At 37.8% G+C, this 19,125-nt stretch overlaps 1 protein-coding gene across 3 annotated transcripts in view; it reads left to right on the top strand.

Moving 5' to 3' along the window:
- Positions 1-6,197: 6,197 nt before the first annotated feature.
- The window catches only part of LOC145985227 (CCA tRNA nucleotidyltransferase 1, mitochondrial), a 59,477-nt gene continuing 46,549 nt past the window's right edge, over positions 6,198-19,125 (top strand). The window contains exon 1 of one of the 3 annotated variants that reach the window (XM_083118984.1): positions 6,198-6,297. The gene's annotated coding sequence lies outside the window, so the exon portion shown is untranslated. The other 2 variants (XM_083118986.1, XM_083118985.1) reach the window with 2 other exon arrangements.

The following is a 19,125-nucleotide window of genomic DNA, read 5'->3' as shown; positions in this document are numbered from 1 at the left end:
ACGTACACTGTATATAACACACCTTATTACTGACTTCCTTGACCCTGGATGTACAGGGTCAAGGAAAACAAAGAAATGAGCATAATTTTCTCTTCGGTGAAGATGATGTACCTAAACCAAAAAAAAACTCAAATAATGAATTCGACAATGTAAATTGATGAGATTGAGTAAATCATTTGATGAAGTGAACTAATTCTGAGTGGACTAATCGCAAAGGACATAATCAGCTCAGATCCTATTACTTCTTCATGGTATGTGACGTAAAGTTCCCGCCCAACCGTTTGACGGCGTTAGTGGTTATCGCATCTCCTTTTCCATAGCCTGTAGTACACATCCTCATCTAGACATTGTTCTTGTTCTGGTGTTTAATATCTGCATACTGCAACACTGTCGTTTTGTCATTTCACGTGACTTCACATTGAAGTGATGCATTCACTTGGCCGGTCACACGTCATCGCACGCAAAAACTTCAACCGTTACCATGGTTTTGGGCCAGGGCTGCGAGCATCTGGCACGAATTCATCAAACTCCTTCTCAACACTGGTGATGACATGAATCCTAACATTTCACCCGCATTCTACATTGAAGTAGAGACTTCTCAGATAATAACCCATCAAGAAGATCAAGAAGTTATGGATAATTCTCTTAAATCTTCGAACGCAAGAATCTCGGCTCAGAACTTCTACGATTATAACAGTAATGGCCCTTTCATAGTTCTGATAGAGGGTACAGGAAGAAACGTTGGTAAACTTGCGGGCGGGAGCCTAGGTAACAAATTTCGAAAAGCAGAAATTCCAGTTAAATATATAGACCAAGGTGGTCGTAATAGGGTAAGAGTATATTTCAACACTGCTCAGGAGGCGAATAACTTTGTTAAAAACGAAGAATTTCAATCTCATCTTTCTATTAAGGCTCGCATACCTCAATCCTTAATTCAACGAGAAGGTTTAATATATGGTATAGAATTCGACGTCAGTGAGGAAGACGTAGTGGATGGCAGTCAATCATACATTCCTATCATTAGTGCAAAACGAATGAAGAAAAAGATTTGGAAAAGTGATGGATCGTTTCAGCTACGAAATACTAAACTAGTGTGTTTGACATTCCAAGGTAGACATCTCCCAGAAAAAGTAGCCATAAATAGCAGCATATATGAAGTAACACCCCGACAGAAAACAGTCATTCAATGTAGAAACTGTTTCAGATTCGCTCACACGGCCAACCAATGTCGTTCACAGTCTAAATGCGCTACCTGTGGAGCAATTAAACACGGAGATTCATGTAATCTCCCTGCCAAGTGTTCGAATTGCCAGGGGTCCCATTCAGCCCTTGATAAAAATTGCCCAATGTGGCACAAAGAGCGTCAAATCCAGGAACGTATGGCTCTAAATAATTTATCATACCGTGAAGCTAAACAAATGATAGAAGGGACTTATATTCCACAACCCAGCATAGAGGAAATTTTGAAGCCCACAATTAATTTTAAAGAGTTTCCACCTATTCAACAATATTCCAGATCACCACCCACTGACTTAAAAAATAAAAGCTCACAAGAACAATCATCTACTAACACAAAAACCATTACAACTGTGGAGCCCATTTTCAATAATATAGGAAGACAACAATTTTCTTTGGAACACGACACAGTGGACCCAAAAGTAATTCCACATCCAGACATAGTTGAGATACCTAATATTGCACACAAAAAAAACAATGAACCTACAAAGCACAAAAGAAAATATCATAACAAGGCGAGACATATGGTTCCCAATAATCCAGATCACATAACATCAAAAGCAGAAAGCTCCTCAACGGAGTCTGATATTACTCCTTCCTCATCTATAGGGAAAAATATCTTCCCTTCTGCTAATTCTACGAACAATCGACATTCTGAATGGTCGACAAAAATCATTGATCAACCTCCCCCATCTATCGGTAATATTCACGAAGTCTACACCTCACTTCTCAAAACAATACCACTCCTATGGTCAACTCTAGTTGAACTCAAAGAGTTACATCAACAAAAACAGCTTTTACAACATATCAATGAACTATCCATAAATCTATTAAATGTGTTACAAAACCTTACTTTCAAACAGAACAAGTAGGATACACATAGCAGAAGATGTTTCTCATTCAATGGAATATTATTAGCTTTTCTACACGAAAATTGGACTTAATGAAATTAATAACGGAATGTCATCCTTTAATTCTTTGCTTACAGGAAACTAAGGGTAGACAGTACGAAACATACAAAATTGTTCATTATAATTGTTTAGGCCCACCCTATTCTGAAAATGAACGAGGTATTAGCATATATGTCCACGAATCAATATCATATCAGGAAATTCAGATATCCAAACACCATAAACTCTTCCGCGATTATAAAGTAGAAGCACGTGCTATCCAAATCTTCATAGAGGGGAAAAAAATAACAATAATCAATATTTATATCCCATCAAATTACAATTCTCAGAATATAAAACCGTCAGATTTAGAAGCATTGACAAAAAATACCCCTAGCCCATACATCATTGTTGGAGATTTTAATGGTCATCATAACATTTGGGGCTCACAATCATCAGACAGACTTGGGTCCAGCATTGCCGACTGGATAGAAAACAACTCATTTATTGTTCTAAATGATGGATCGCCCACCCACGTCCCACGCAACGGAAATAATCCCTCATCAATAGACCTTACTATAATATCAGAATCATTATTATCAAAATTTCAGTGGACCACAGCGGAAGAAATGTATGGTAGTGATCATTATCCCATTTATATTCATTCACATTTTATATCCTCACAACCAATTCAACATATCATATTTCCCATAAATCGCTGGAAAATTAATAATATATCATGGGAATCATATACAATTTTAATAGATTCTTATATACTTAAAGAACAAATAAATTCCTCTCAATCGGTTTCATACTATACACTACTCCAATATATCACAGAAGTTTTAGACATTCTCAGTTCACGAAAAAGAGTAAATTTTTCACGACTAATTTTTCCAAAAATTCATTGGTGGACTTCGGAGTGCGAGAGAGCAAAAGCCAACCGAAAAAGGAGTGAGAATCATTTTGCTTCATATCCTACCCTTGAAAATCGAATATTATGGAAAAAATCAATAGCACAAGGAAAAAAATATTTCTGCAAGCAAAACGTGAAGCGTGGATTAAATATTGCAATTCAATAGACATGCAGGAATCATCCCGAAATGTGTGGCATAAATTTAATTCCTTACGTAAACCATGTCCACCTCGTAGAAAACCTATAGATAATAGTTGGCAAGACCAATTTTTAATGCTTTTGGCTCCACCATCAGTACACCTTCCATATAAAAATATAGAGGAAAATATTTCTAACTTTTCACTTGAATTCCCTCCTATTTCTACAGAGGAATTAAAAAATATAATTAATAATATTAAACCCACTGCACCAGGTTTAGATGGAATACCATACCAAGCCATAAAATATCTACCTAAAGCAGGTTTAGATATTCTTGTATCTCTTTACAATAACATATTCCGTACCGGTATAGTACCGAGGGAGTGGAAAGATTATATGGTTCTCCCAGTTTTAAAAGCAAATAAATCACCACATTGTGCTACATCTTACAGACCCATAATGTTAATTTCAGTTTTGGAAAAAATATTCGAACGAACGATATACCTCAGAATTACCTGGACACTAGAACGTCAACGTTTCTTTTATCCTACTCAACTTGGCTTTAGAATCAATTATGGCAGTCAAGATGCAATAGCTATCCTAAGCACTGCAATTCAAAATAGCAAAATTAGTCGTTCACACTGTTATAGTCTATTTATAGATGTGGAAAAAGCATATGATTCTATCAATTTACATATGCTTTGTAACAAATTAGAAAATCTTTTCATTCATCCTCAATTATCGTTAATCATATGGAACTTATATTCCAATAGAAAGATATATGGATGGTTCTCAGAAACAATTAGTGACCCTCGTTTCACTAGCATAGGAATTCCTCAAGGTGCACCTTTAAGTCCTTTATTATTTAATATTTACACAAATGAAATTCACTCCTTACCTCTTTATCCGTTCCAGTTAGTACAATACGCAGATGATTTCTGTTTTTACTGTACTACAGATGATGCAACCCAAGGTATAATTAAAACACAGAGATTAATTAACACCATTAGAGAATGGTTTCATAATGCAGGATTAACCCTTAGTGAAAATAAATCCAAAATCATTTGCTTTAATAACAAACGCACAGATAGTTATCCCAATAATATTTTACAAATTTCTGACATCCCAGTGACAGATTCTCACAAATATTTAGGTGTACATTTTGATAGACGTTTTACATGGAATACACACATTTTATATTTATTAAACAAAGGTCAAAAGTTTTTAAACATAATTCGTAGCATGACAACAACAAAATGGGGAGGCCACCCAAAAATTTTACTTCTCTTTTATAGAAATTGCTTTCGCTCATTTTTCGACTATGCAGCTTTCAGCTACGGGGGGGCAAAATCCAATCTACTCGACAAAATAGATATATTACAAAGAAAAGCATTGAGAATTTGTCTAGGTCTTATGCAATCAAGCCCCAATGTAAGTGTTTATATGGAGAGTAAAGAGACTTCTTTGAGTCACAGGCGGATTCAATTAACAATAAAATTCCTCCTTAAATCATGGGAAAATCATCCTCATCCATTTAATAAATTGTTTGAAATACAAAAACAATGGGCTGAAGCCGATGTAATAAATCCTCATACCACCTCATATTTCCTTGTATACTGTCATTACTTATTTCCAGAACTTCGATCTAATACTTTCACTCTCTTACATCCTTTGATCTATCAACTAGATATTCCATTATATACTCAATGTTCAATCCACTTCAGAGATCTAGGTTTACATGCATTGTACAGAGAAAAATGGCCAATGCATGTAATGATTTACACCGATGGTTCTAAGAATAACAATAGTGTAGGATGTGCCTATTACATCCCAGAGAAAAACAATTATCAACAATTTAGATTACCTATAGATTCATCTATTTTTACTGCGGAAAGTTACGCCCTATACAAAGCCTTACAATATGGAATAGCGGAAGACTTTAAAAAAATTCTTCTCCTTACAGATTCGCTGAGTGTTCTTCAAGCATTATCTACATCCTATCCCAAATTATGTCACCAATCATATCTTATTATTTTAATTATTCAACAAATTCAACTTGCTTGCAAAAGAAACATTGACATACAATTCAGTTATGTCAAAGCACATGATATTAATGTAGGAAATGATAGAGTGGACATATACGCTAAACAGGCCAGAAATTTACAACTCATAAGTTTCAATAGGTTAATGTATACTGATTTATTACCACGAGTAAAAATCAAACTTATGGAACAATGGAATGAATGGTGCAAAGATCAATTTAAGTTTGTGGGCAACACATATAGATGGATTGCAGAATTTAAATCTAAAGTCCCTTGGTTCAATTCATACACACTCCCACGGCAAGTCATAGTTTTTATTAATAGATTAAGAACAGGACACGTACGTACACCAGCACATTTAGCAAAAATAAAAATTAAAACTCAAGAAAATTGTAAATGTGGCAATAATAATCCTGATGCTCAACATTTAATTCTAGAATGTCCAATCTATTCAGATCAACAAATCATACTCTACAAAGGTTTTCAACGTTTAAAAATTCCATTTCCAATATCACTATCATCCATTTTAACAGATTTATCCCCTTCATTAATTTGGATGCTGTATGCATATTCTCGAAAATGTAGACTTGAAATATAAAGTGATTTTTAAGAAACAGCAAAATGGACAAAAAAGTGAATTATTTATAATAATTGTTATATATTTGTGATTCCGATTAATTTGTGAGACTAACTGCCAACTTTAGAAGAAAACATTAAAAGAAATAAAAAAAAAACAATAACGATGTCCAAAGTCGACAAGATAATGCTGACAGGGACAAAAAAAAGAAGAAGAAGAAGAAGAAACTCCTTCTCCCAATTGTACCTTCCCCCTCTACTATGTGGATTCTCTATGGATTTGCCCGACAGTGCGACCTTCGCTTTTGATTCCATCCCTCCTCATTACTGTATTATAGCGACAGTGAAGTGAAGTGTAAAACAATATTGTGCTGTTTATATTAGTGCGCGAACTTCTAGCCCTCAATGTTCTCAGACCGTTGCCCAAGACTGCTACCATTCAAGCGGTGAGGGGCATGAAGAAGAAGAAGAAGAAGTGAAATTTGAAACGTAAACACGTGTAAGTGGGCTTTGAATTGTCTATATGTAGTGTACAGAAATTGAAGCATTTTGAAGTCGGGTAAATTTATTGGCTAGAGTCTAGTTTACGTCCTTCTTGCGCACTCCTTGCCCGTTTACAAAACCGTGCTAGCAGACAGCTGGCGCTCCGGCATCCGTAGAGAAGTAAGTTTTTCTTTTTACACTTTCTGTCACTAACCATTCACGGGAACAAGGTATGCCTACGAGGTTAGGTTCCATTAGCACTCATTTCACCCCTAAATATGTGCTTCATAATCGAAAAATGTCCTCAATCACGCATATCCGGACAACATCGGTTTTTCTCGATTTTCTCCTCCAGGAAATTTTTCCTCGCCTTGGGATTTAGTTTGTTGAATTCCTTATACAATAACCTTTCCAGCGATATATGACACGTATTCCTTATGAAAAGGATGTAAACTAGACTCTTACCTTAAAATCATTTCTACTTACCACATATGCATAGCGGAACACTTTTTTTTACCACAAAAAAGCGTTATTTTTAACATTCGGTACTACTTTACTATACCTGAGACACCTGGGAATCATTTCTTTCGCACTTTTTTACCTTGCTAACGTACTATTCTGCATTCCAGAACATTTATTTAGGTGAAATAATTGAATTTGTTAGGAAAGTAATGTATATTTCTTACATTTACGAGTACTTACTGTTCTTGTTTATTTCCACACACAACATGGCGATAGCTTACCGTTGATCGTTCCTTGAGCCAGAAAAACCATTGACGTTAGCCCAAAAATTCACGATAGCCCCACAAACCATCACGGGGACGAGGTATGCCTACTAGGTTAGGTTAGGCCTGTTAGGTTTGGTTCCATTAGCACTTCTTTCGTTCAATTTAGCATATACGGACAATACGAGAGCGTATTGTGCTCTCATGCAGGAAGCAAATGGCGGCAGCAGCAATAGCGCGTCGGAAATAGATTTTCGTACAAAACCACATGCATTCACATTAAAATGAATCAAAATTACATTCCCGAACATCAACAACGCTACAGAAAATGATTTGCGTAAGTACTTTCTCCTGTAAATTTGAAGAAATCTGTCTCAGGTATAGTAAAGTGTTACCTAACATTCTAATCATTTATTGGTCGTTGCTAATTCGTCGGCAAATCTTGAATCACGTTGTCTATCGTCAGCTGATATGCAGTATCGTCAGCTGATGTGCAGTGTTTCCAAACTTATGAACCAATAAATGCCGCACAAACTATTCACAAAAGGTTTTTAAGCGAAAATTGAGGCTAGTCTCTACTTTACGTCCTTATCTGCATGGCGATTGCTTCTTTGCATTCGCGGTGCGCGATCGTGCTGCGGCACCCGGCATGTCTTCGGGTAAGTACCTTTTTCTTTTTACACTTTCTGTTCACGATAGCCCCACTATCCATTCACGGTGTCGAGGTATGCCTACGAGGTTTGGTTAGGCCTGTTAGATGAGGTTCCATTAGCACTCATTTCACCCCTAACTATGTGCATCATCATTTAAAAAAATCCTCAGTACGTTCAATTACACATATCCGGACAACATCGGTTTTTCTCCATTTACTCCTTCAGGAAATTTTTCCTCGCCTTGGGATTTACGTTGTTGAATTCCTTATAAAATAAGCTTTCTAACGATATATGAAACGTATTCCTTAGGAAAAGGACGTAAACTAGTCTTACCTTAAATTGAAAAAAAAACTGCTCACACGTCATCTTGTAAAACTACCACGTGGTTGCTACACTGACAGGGAGTTACATAATCGAACGCACGGAACATTTGATTCACGTAGTCGACGGTAATGGCGGCACGAGCTATCGTACAAAGGAGATGGATGAATGACGAAAAATACCTTACTTAAAGGCCAAATAAGTTGCACGATTCGAAAAGACAATTTCCCTGGCTTCAGAAAGTCCTCATGAAGGCAATTCCATACGTACTTTCTCGTCTTTTCTCCTGTAAATTTGAAGAAATCCGTCTCCGACTTATACAATCGTTACCCATTTTTCAAGTTGGGATCACTTTTTTTCCATGAAAAAAGCATTATTTTTAGCATTATAATTATTTATTTGTCGTTGCTAATTTGGCGGCCAAATCTTGACTCACGTTGTCTGTCGTCAGCTGATATGCAGTATGATATGCAGTGTTTCCAAACCTATAAACCTATAAATGCCGCACAAGCGGTAAATTTCTCGTATCGGACAAACGGATTTCTTCAGGAGAAATTACTTACCGAATGCAGTTTCTTTATACTTGTGGAAGTTCGGGGAAGTGTATTCTCGGATTGATGTTACAAACTCATGTTTTTGTAACGGAAGAAGGTACGTTTCCGCAAATGGTTTGTGGAGCTATGTGTCAATGGTTCGTGGGGCTACGCATATTTTTTCGAAACCAATTTTTAACTATTGTAACCTATATGTGACCCTACCTAACCTAACCTTACAGGAAATGGTTCGTGGGGCTTTGCTTGAATGGTTCGTAGGGCTATCCGTGTATGGTACGTGGGGCTATCCGTGCATGGTTCGTGGGGCTATCTGTGAATGTTTCGTGGGGTTTTCAAACTGGAAAAAACAAAAACAAAATCAGTAACACGAAACTAGGTATTTTTCGATGGAGATTGCAACACTGCATAACCACTGATCATCGACAACGCTAGTCAAGATTTCTCCGCCATATTGCGTGTAACGCAAGCGAAAGTGAACATAAAAAAATACTCGATATGTCTAAAATTGATATTATTTCCGTGGAAAAAACGAAATGGCACCTTCAAGAATCCTTAGGAATGCAGAATACGTAAGTATCAATGTGAAAAATAAGGGAATTAGAGACGTTTGGTGGTTACTGAAATTTTACCGCAGTGTAGCGGTAAATTTCTCGTATCGGACAAACGGCTGAAATTTGCTAGTTCATTTAATTTGAATATTTGTACTTACGTATTCTGCATTGAGAAACATTGCTGAAGGTGGCATTTCGCTTATTTCACGGAAATAAACGCTATTTGCGACATATCGAGTAAGTTTTCTTTGTTTCTTTTTGCCTTCGGTAACACGCAAAATAGCGGACACAGTTTCACTACCGTACTCGGCATGCAGTGTTTACACCCCACTGCACCCAAAAATACCTACGTATCCCCACAAGCCATTGATGCATAGCCCCTCGAACCATTTCCGGTAAGGTTAGGTTAGGTAGGGTCACGTATAAGTTACAATAGTTAAAAATTGGTTTCGAAAAAAATATGCGTAGCCCCACACACCATTCTCGCATAGCCCCTCGAACCATTGACACATAGCCCCACAAAACATTTGCGGAAACGTCCCTTCTTCAGTTACAAAAACACGTGTTTGGAAACACTGACCGGGAATACATCATCACACACAGGCTACATCCACCTGGAAGTAAATGGATGCAAGAGCTTTCGTGCATCAGTCACACATTTATATCGAAAAATAGATGATTTACCGGCAAAATTCAATGAACGATGTGAGAAAACACTTCCCCGAACTTCCACAAGTATAAAGAAACTGCATTCAGTAAGTAATTTCTCCTGTAAATTTGAAGAAATCCGTTTGTCGGATACGAGAAATTTACCACAAGGTACCAGTCTGTTATAGGGAAAACACATTTCACTCGTCCATTTAGTCTTTTTTTTACATTCGTACTTACCTATTTTGCATTGCGAAACATTATGTAAGGTGGGATTTTGCTTTTTTCACTGAAATAATACAAGTATTTATTGTTCGTTCCTTTTTCGCTTCTGTTACACGCAATATGGCTGACACATCTTGACTAGCGTTGTCTATCATCTGTCGGTATGCAGTGCTTCAAACCATCATAACCGAAAATTTCCTACTTTCGTGTTAGATTTTTTTCCCCGGGTTCCAAAACCCCATGAACCATGCACGGATAGCCCCACGAACCATGCATGTATAGCCCCACAAACCATTCGATTAGCCCCACCAACCATTCATGGCAAGGTTAGGCAAACATAGTTAAAATTGTCATGTTCTGGAAAACAATGGAGTCGTTGGAAACGCTGACCGGGGGTTATGTCATCGAAGGCACGGAACATTTGGTTCACGTAGTCGAAGGTAATGGAGACAAGAGCTTTTGTGCATCACAGAGACATTAATGTTTAAAAAATACATGTTTTACCGGCCGAATAAATTGAACGAAGGGAGAAAACACTTCCACAACCTTTCAAAAGTCTACTGAAACTCAGTTCCGTAAGTAGTTTCTCCTGTAAAATTGAAGAAATGTGTTTTCCCTATAACAGACTGTTACCAAATAACTTTTTGTTTCGAGTCCAACAGTGCTCATTACTTTAAGGAAGGTTCAAATTTCGTGTAACAGTGATTTCCAAAATTCTACGATAATTAGTCTTTGTGCTAGGAGAAATCATAAAACAATCGGAACCGTTACTGGACACCAAAAAAGAAAAAAAAAATGATTGGATACCAGTTCATTATATTGGACACACATTAAAATTGGATATTTTGTGTTTCGCATGGTTTGTACTTACCAATTGTGTATTGCGGAACATAGTTCAAGGTGCCATTATGCTTTTTACAAGAAAACAAACACAATTTTTCACATAGAGATTAGTTTTTTTATTCCTTTTTTTGCTTCCGTAACACACAATATGGCGGGCACAGGTTGACTACCATTGTAGGTATGCAGTGTGTCCGACCTCCTTCACCGAAAAATACCTACTATCGTGTTCTTCACATGTGCTAATTGTACATTATGCATGGGTAGCTGACGGATACCCCCACGAACCATTCACAGATAGCCCCACGAGCTATTTCCAATAAGGTTAGGTTATGCAAATATAGTTTTTTTTTTAAAGAAAGGGTTGGAAACACTGACAGGGGGTTACGTCATCAAACGTATGCAGCAACAGGTTCACGTAGCGAAAGCAATGACACTTGTGCGTCGGTGAGATATTTCTCTTGAAAAATACATGATTTCCCGTTCAAATAGATTCCACGATGAAACAGAATACCTCGAGGAACGTTGGAAACCTTAGAGAAACTCATTTCAGTAAGTAGTTTCTTCTGTAAAAATTAAGAAATGTGTCTCCGATATACTGAACTGTTACCTTAGATTGTTAGGCCCTAACCCTATCTCCCTTTTAAAATTCAGTTTAAGTGAATTAACTGGGAAAATTTATTGATAAATTGTGATACAGTTGAGAATGCCTGGGAAACTTTTATATCTATACTAACTGACATATTTAACAACACATGTCCAAGAATAACAAAAAATATAAGTGATAAACAACCTAAAAACAAGGAAAAGAGACTAAGCTGGTTTACCCCTCATTTGGAGTCACTCAGAAACCTAGTCATAATCCGGTATGATAAAAGTAAAGAAGGGAATTCTACAGATAAGGATTCATACAAAGAGTAAGGAAAGGATTCATACAAAGAGTAAGGAAAATGTACAAAAAAGAAATAAAATGGGCTAAAATAAATGCAAATGACAACTACATAAATAACTCTGGAAATAAATGTAAAGCTGTGTGGTATATCAACTCACAACTTGGCAGGGAATCACGTAAGACAATACCCATAACTGCACAACAACTTAACAATTATTTTATAAACAGTGTGAAAAATATTAAGGAAAATCAGCCCGCACGAGGTAAAATCAACACAGATTACGTGCTTCCTGTCAGACAAAAATTTGCTGTTTTGTAAGCCCCCTAGTTTTAAATGGATTGAGGTCAGTCCCAACACAGTGCTAAGGATAGCGTAGCAGTGAGGATTATTATAGATTTTCTAATTACGTACTTAAAAATATTATTCATGAAATATTACCACTACTGACCTACCTTATTAATTTTATAACAGTGGGCATCTATCCTAATAATCTAAAAATTTCACTTACAATACCTTTATATAAAAGTGTCGAACTAACCAGCGGCGTATACTCTGGGTCACCTAGGTAATCGGAGATGACGCGGCTATAATTTTTTTTAAAAGTTGTTTTTTAATTCTTCGCAATATTCTTCTGAACCAATCTTTGATTCACATATTTCTTTGCTTCCAGCACACGAATGTTTTCAACCGTTTGCCGCGGAATGTCCGTGAGGCTTTTTCTCCAGCTGGTGGAATCTGGTGACGTCAGGGTGAGATTCCACCGGCTCCCTTTAAATCCCTTGAAGGGAGGGAGGGGAAGGAAACACTGCTTCTCAGGCGCGGTTATTCCGTTGCAAGGGTAACATCCTACTGGAGAGAGTCCATCGGTCGCACTCTCCACCCCATAGCCTTTGCTGTTCCCTTCGCTGGCACCCTCTTCTGCCATTCTTCCCCAATGGCCTTTGTATCGTAGGAGCTGTGTTGTTTACGGCGGGGAAATTTCTCAGGAAACATAATTCTGGTTTCATAAATTACGTACTGCAAATAGAAGTAGAGAAAATACCGTGCGTCCATTTCGATCTGCAGCCGAGAGATCGGGAGAAGCGTGGCGGGCGGCACTGACGGAGATGCCGACATTTGCGGCCTGAAATGCCCGCTTATTTTTATGGACATATGCAGACATTTATATAAATATTGCAAAACGAGCACTAACCTGTGTTATAAGAGTATGGTTTTAATTTTAGTAGCTTAGTGACTGTATGTGCCGATGATTTTGACACGCCCACCTCTTGTGAAACACGGCGTAGAGGTTTGTTTGGAGAACGTTCTAACGCTGCACCAATATCATCGAGTTTTGCTTCGGTTAGAATCCGTCGTTTTTGCTTAGGTGTTTTAAAATTTAACGATACAGTTTCTCGTAATTTAAGGACAAGATGTTTAACTGTATCTCTGTGTGGAGTTGAAACGCATGGGAATTTCTGTACAAATTACCTACACACGTCTCGACACGAGTTTGTTTTCACGTAGGTACGTGTCATACATAAAAAAATCTTTGTTCTAACGTGAATCTTGCGGCTGGCATTCCAATCGTCTCACTGACACGTCACACATACACACTACAATAACACAAACAAGTAACTGCAAGTAACCAAGAATAACACTCTTGCGCACAGTACGAAGAAACACGCTCTTGGTTTACATTGCTCGACACTATATTTACAACTCTGTCTTCATCTAGTCGCGAAGGAACAAAAAACTCGAGCTCGGATATTTCGGATTGCAAGGAAGCTCACGAAAACCATTCACTTTTATCGGTTTCGTCTGCAGTGTAATCCTGATACAGTGTTGCACATTCGAAACCTCCAAACGATTCCTATGGCCACAAAACTCTTTCAAGGATATAAACTTAAACAGGACGTTACTGGTCAAAACTATGATTAAAATGCTTTATTATCTGTGGCTCTTAACATCGTTTCTATAGCGTATTTATTTGTGTATATAAGAGCAGAACTTGGATGAATTACAGAAGAACTTTTGTGTGTTATAACACAGGTTAGTGATCGTTTTGCAATATTTATATAAATGTCTGCATATGTCCATAAAAATAAGCGGGCATTTCAGGCCGCAAATGTCGGCATCTCCGTCAGCGCCGCCCGCCACGCTTCTCCCGATCTCTCGGCTGCAGATCGAAATGAACGCACGGTATATCTGAAAATGCGCGAGAAACAGGGAAATCTGCACAACATTTGCGAACCAATTCCATGTTAATTCTCATTTTACATTTGCTTCTGTCTTCCTGATCTCTGCTATTTCAACTTATATTGTCAATGGGAAAAAAAACTTTAATATTGAAGATGAAGGTAATTAAATAAATTAAAATTTGAACTAGAAATTCAAGAAATTACCCCGACGTCCGTTGTGGATTGTTAGCACAGCTCCCTTCGACATCAGAGCTCCAGGGTTCGAATAGCGGTCTGGGCATGGGTGTTCTTTGTAAATGTCCCTTCATCAATTTCATATCATCACTCGTAGTGATTAGCCAAAAGTGGCAGAAAAGCGACGTTAAATAACAATTTAATCAATCGATTAATGAAGTAATTAAACTATTTATATGCTTACTTTTTTTTATTTTTCTATTTTAAAATGCGTGATTACTTTCTTTGTAGCCTTCAAAACCAGTGAGAGTACTTCTTTCACAGATATGAATAACTTTTAAAAGGGAAAGCTATCAGAAATAAATTATATATATACGTACACATATATTAGGTAATTTAAGTTGCTCTTCCCCCTCTTTAGATTAATAATGATAAAAGATGTTTGAATGTAAAATATATAAACAAAAAACGCAATGATTCCAACTTATAGAACCTCGCGCATTGGATTAAATATAAAGCTGGGAAAAGGAATTTTTCAGCATCCATAGTGAATTTAATTCTGTGTCAAGTAGGAAGGAACCACAATAGAAGATTGGCGCAGGGAATTTAAATGCATTTTGTAGCGATTCGAGAATTTAATATTTGTTTAGCTGTTAGTGGTTTAGTATTCGTGCTAGTTCTGTGTTTACTGAAGTTAAAGGCAATGGATATAATACAATATTTGAATGTGAAAATATTTGGAACGGAATCTTTTCCGAAGAAATTGCAAATAGTTAATGTAGGTAGGCCAGTAGCATCTCTTGTAGTAAACTTCCATGTATAAAAACAAAAATCTGGAATGCACGAGTAACTCGGTACTGGGGTAACTTGAATTTTACACTTCAATTAATATTGAAGGTTTTTATTTCACTACCGCATCCCTTTCATATTCTTTGTTACAGGTTTTTTCTTATAGATTTATTATATTTTCTTGTTTTATTATTTGAAATTCTAATCGTAGTTTAACTGCAATCACAACAATTATTCGACAGGGTTCGCAACAATAAGGTAAAATTTTTAACCCAAATATTCATAAATCCTGTATGGATGTTGAGGTAAATTTGCAGGGAGACTTCAGGAGTGGGTGGATGAATCAAGTGTCGGAGATTACCCACTAGTTAAAACCAGCATACACCACTGGAACTAACATCTCCACATAATTATCGACCTATATCACTAGTAACTATATTTTCAAAGATAACAGAGCATTGCATAAGAGCAATTATGTAACTACCTTGAAGGTAATAAGTTAATATCTGACTGTCAGTTTGGCTTCAGGCCAGGTCAATCAACAATAAAAGCAGTTGAAATCTATATAGTGTTACCTCGAGTCCTTGTTAATGTCCATGATACTACATGTTGTATGGTTCAGTTTGTGACGCAAATATGAACGCGCCAATCAAGGCATTGTTGAAGTAATGTATTCATCTTTCTGTAACAATCTAATGAAGTCAGCTCGCTTAAGACAACGGGCATTTATTATGATGTAAATATAGATTTGCCAATCAAAGATTATCAATGTTTGATGAACTAACCTAATTGTAATTAAATAATAGCGGAACATTTAAATGTAAATATATTTCCAAAATGTAAGATTTTATCAACGTTAGAAAAATAATTGTTAACTCAAATGAATATGTAAACTTTCTTTGTAAATTATTATTTGCCAAACTATGTATTTTTCAAATATTCTTCCGTTGTAATTTGGAGTATTGTAATCAGAGGCCTGCACAAGACCTGGAGCAGACCCGTTCGCGAGACATCGCTCCTGAAATACCATGCAACCTGCGCAACATCCTCGCTTGAGCAGCTTGTATGCCCACCTGTCCAGATCGTTCCTGGCAGGCATTGTAGACCCGCCGGGTACCCGCAGTCTTACGATACCTAGTAGGTCTCAGTTCGTTCTTTCCATCAACTGCAGACCCCTCCCTCTGCATGACGTAGTTGCTTCGAGTAGAAACTGCACCGGGCCCACACTGTTCTGCAGTGTTGCCAACTGCAATAGATTTTCACTACTTAAAAAAGGGAACTCAAAGCTTCGTAAGCCACATCACCAATGAAATGAGATTTACGAATGTTGCTCCCCCCCCACACACACACATTGAACTAGGTTTTCCGTGGCACAGGATCCATAAGTATATGTCGTAAATAACCAACATACGTATATATAGTGATATAGGGCAGGACTGAAACATGTCACGTTCGACGCTGAGGTCGCGAGTCAAACAACACACTGTTCTACTGCGAACAGCAGGGCCGTAGCCAGCCAGGGGCATTGCCGTTACCCTCGTTTGGGGGGGGCGGGGGGGCAAGTACTTGGATAAACGTAACAACAACAACAATCACAATAATAGTAATAAAGTAGCATGAAAGGCATTATTATCCTCATAAATCACGCAAAAAGGGGGTAGAAGTCGGTTCTCACGCATTTATGTTGAAACAGAGGATTAGAAATATTTTTTTTCAACACGTCAATTTCACATTAGCTAATAATGGAAAACAAGCACACAAACTATTTTTGAAAGAAAGAAAGTGCATGATAAATGCATTCCGAATGTACATGCATATGGCATGTAAAATTTCCATCTACAATATTTTCTTTTCACATGGAGCGACGTATTACATAATTAATTCATCCAACTCGTAACAAACCAACATTAATAGCAAATAATATCACGGGCCGCCATAGCATTCTCTGTTTTAAAACTTTTCTCACTTAGATCGTTCGGCGCTCAGGGCCGACTCCCGCTACCCCTTTGCTACGGCATTGAACTTGATGAGACTTGTACTTTAATGTTTGACCCCCACCCTGACCCCTCCACTAGACAATTTTCGTCCAAGGTTGTGAGCAATGCACCCTGCCCCCTCTGGTTGCGCCACTGCGTGCCTGGTTAAGGCACCATGCAATGAAAAACAATTAGTTTTTAGTGAGGAGATTTTTGTTTGCTCGATCATTCATTTAGATAAATGAAGCTGTAATATTGCATGCATTTCCTGGCAATAAGATAAAAACTGCTTACGCTGAACTGAAATCGCTAAGTATATAAATTCTCCTTGGAGAAGAAGCTCCTCCTAGGACTTCGTAGGATTTAGTAGCTACGTAAGTAGGCAACACTGGCTGCAGCCATCCACGTGGTGATGAAACACCTGGAGCGACACGCTGCCGGAGGGCTGTTTCCTTCCAGCAGGTTTTGCAGGTGCCCGGGTCTTGTTGAATGCCCAGGTACCTTGTAAGCGCAGAGCACCTTGAAGACCAAGAACCCGGGTAGAGACACAAGTCGACTCGTTGCCTTGGGCAGGCGAGCAGGTAAACCTGTTATCGCATGCAAGCGGGCAGTGGGTAGGTAAAAGGCAGACTATGCTGGCCTCTAATTGTAATAAGAAATTACCTAAAGACAGGTGTTCGAGGCTGGAACTTTGGGTATAAATACGAAGCAGTTTGGTCTGTGTGGAGGTCTGTTCTGGTGTCAGTCTAGGAAGAAGTGAATAGGTGCAAGCCGCTGTTCTGTAAAACCTAGACTGGCCAATAGGAACAGTCTAATCTAGGAAGAAGTGTATAGGTGTATGCCGCTCTTCTGTAAAACCTAGGGTAGCCGAATGGGATATAAGTTCCAATTTAGGAAAAAGTGAATAGGTGTTAGCCACTCTTCTGTAAAAGCCTAAATTGGCCATTTTGGGTGATAACTCCAAGTCTAGGAAGAAGTGAATAGGTGTATGCCGCTCTTCTGTAAAACCTAGGTTTTGGGCCACCCTAGTTTGACCTTTCTAGTAAGTTTTAAATTATCTACTAACAATTGATCTCCAAGTTCCAGTTACGAGTTAGCTAACCACTGGCTGTAAGTACTCAAGCGGCAAATAAACATTTGATTAAAACTTCACGACGTTGGTTGGATTTGTTCTGCACCTACCCTGAAGATAGGTTTCAGTGTAGACCATTAGAGCCTCAATGCTCCCGACTATAGGAGTAAAGGGTGAGGAAAGTTACTAGGAACGTAACAGATCCTTTTTTGGCACCCATCGTGATGGCCTCGACAGTATAGAACTTCAACCACCGACGTTGAGTACCTAACAGATTCTTCTTGGCAATTTCACAAAACTTCAAGTGAAATAGATTCTTTAGCCATGAAATTAGAACGCCTACCTTTTAGTGCTAAGTCAGTAGACCAAAGTCAGAGGATGTTGATTCAAACATCAAGAAAGGGAAGTTTTCCTCTGCGTAATGAAGCGTAGTGTAGGTGCACAGTTACCTTTTGGTCACACCGTATATATATATATATATATATATATATATATATATATATATATATTCCCCTTTTTTTATGTTTAGATTTATGATCTAGGTGTATGACCTTCCTGTGAGCACACTGAAGAAATATATTTATCAACAATATATTTGTGTTATTATCGTACAGTCAGTTTGATGGTTATATATATATATATATATAGAGAGAGAGAGAGATAGACAGACACACACACACCTCAAAAGTAGGTTGCATAATGCTTCTACTGGAATTTTTTTAAAAGATTGTCCTATACAGGGTTGGTGCCAGAATTAATCATCAAGGGGTGCTGAGGGGGTGCGATGCTGAAAATAAAGAAAACCTTGAAACATGCATGCAACCTTTCAGAACTGGGGAGCAATGTTCCAAAATGGGTGATGGGGGCAAGGACAGTTTAGCATAGTACGGGGTCAAAAATAGCAAAAAGCTGTGAGATATAATAACTTAAGATTGACATTCATTTTCCAGGTAGGCTGTGCCTCCCTTGCATTCCACCCTTACATGATGATATGTATTAAGTCTTATACATGTTGCAGTCTTATTGAACTATGTAGTGAAATAAGAAATTAAATTATCCTTGTCTTTAAAAACACAATTGAAGCAGCCCACCGAATAACGATGTATGGCACTTTTGGGAATGTGCTGAGTTACCAATGGAATCATGCTGCGGCCCTGCGGCTATAAGCTGGTCAGTCATAAGGTCGGATGTTGCTCAAAGATTGATACTGTTCTTGCATAATGTTTTTTTTCTCTTGTAGTCC

The sequence above is a fragment of the Lepisma saccharinum genome, chromosome 3 (assembly GCF_977018435.1).
Source record: "Lepisma saccharinum chromosome 3, izLepSacc3.1, whole genome shotgun sequence".
In the NCBI taxonomy this organism is placed as follows: domain Eukaryota; kingdom Metazoa; phylum Arthropoda; class Insecta; order Zygentoma; family Lepismatidae; genus Lepisma; species Lepisma saccharinum.
The sequence above is the reverse complement of the archived record's forward strand: the minus strand, read 5'-3'. Positions and strand labels throughout refer to the sequence as shown.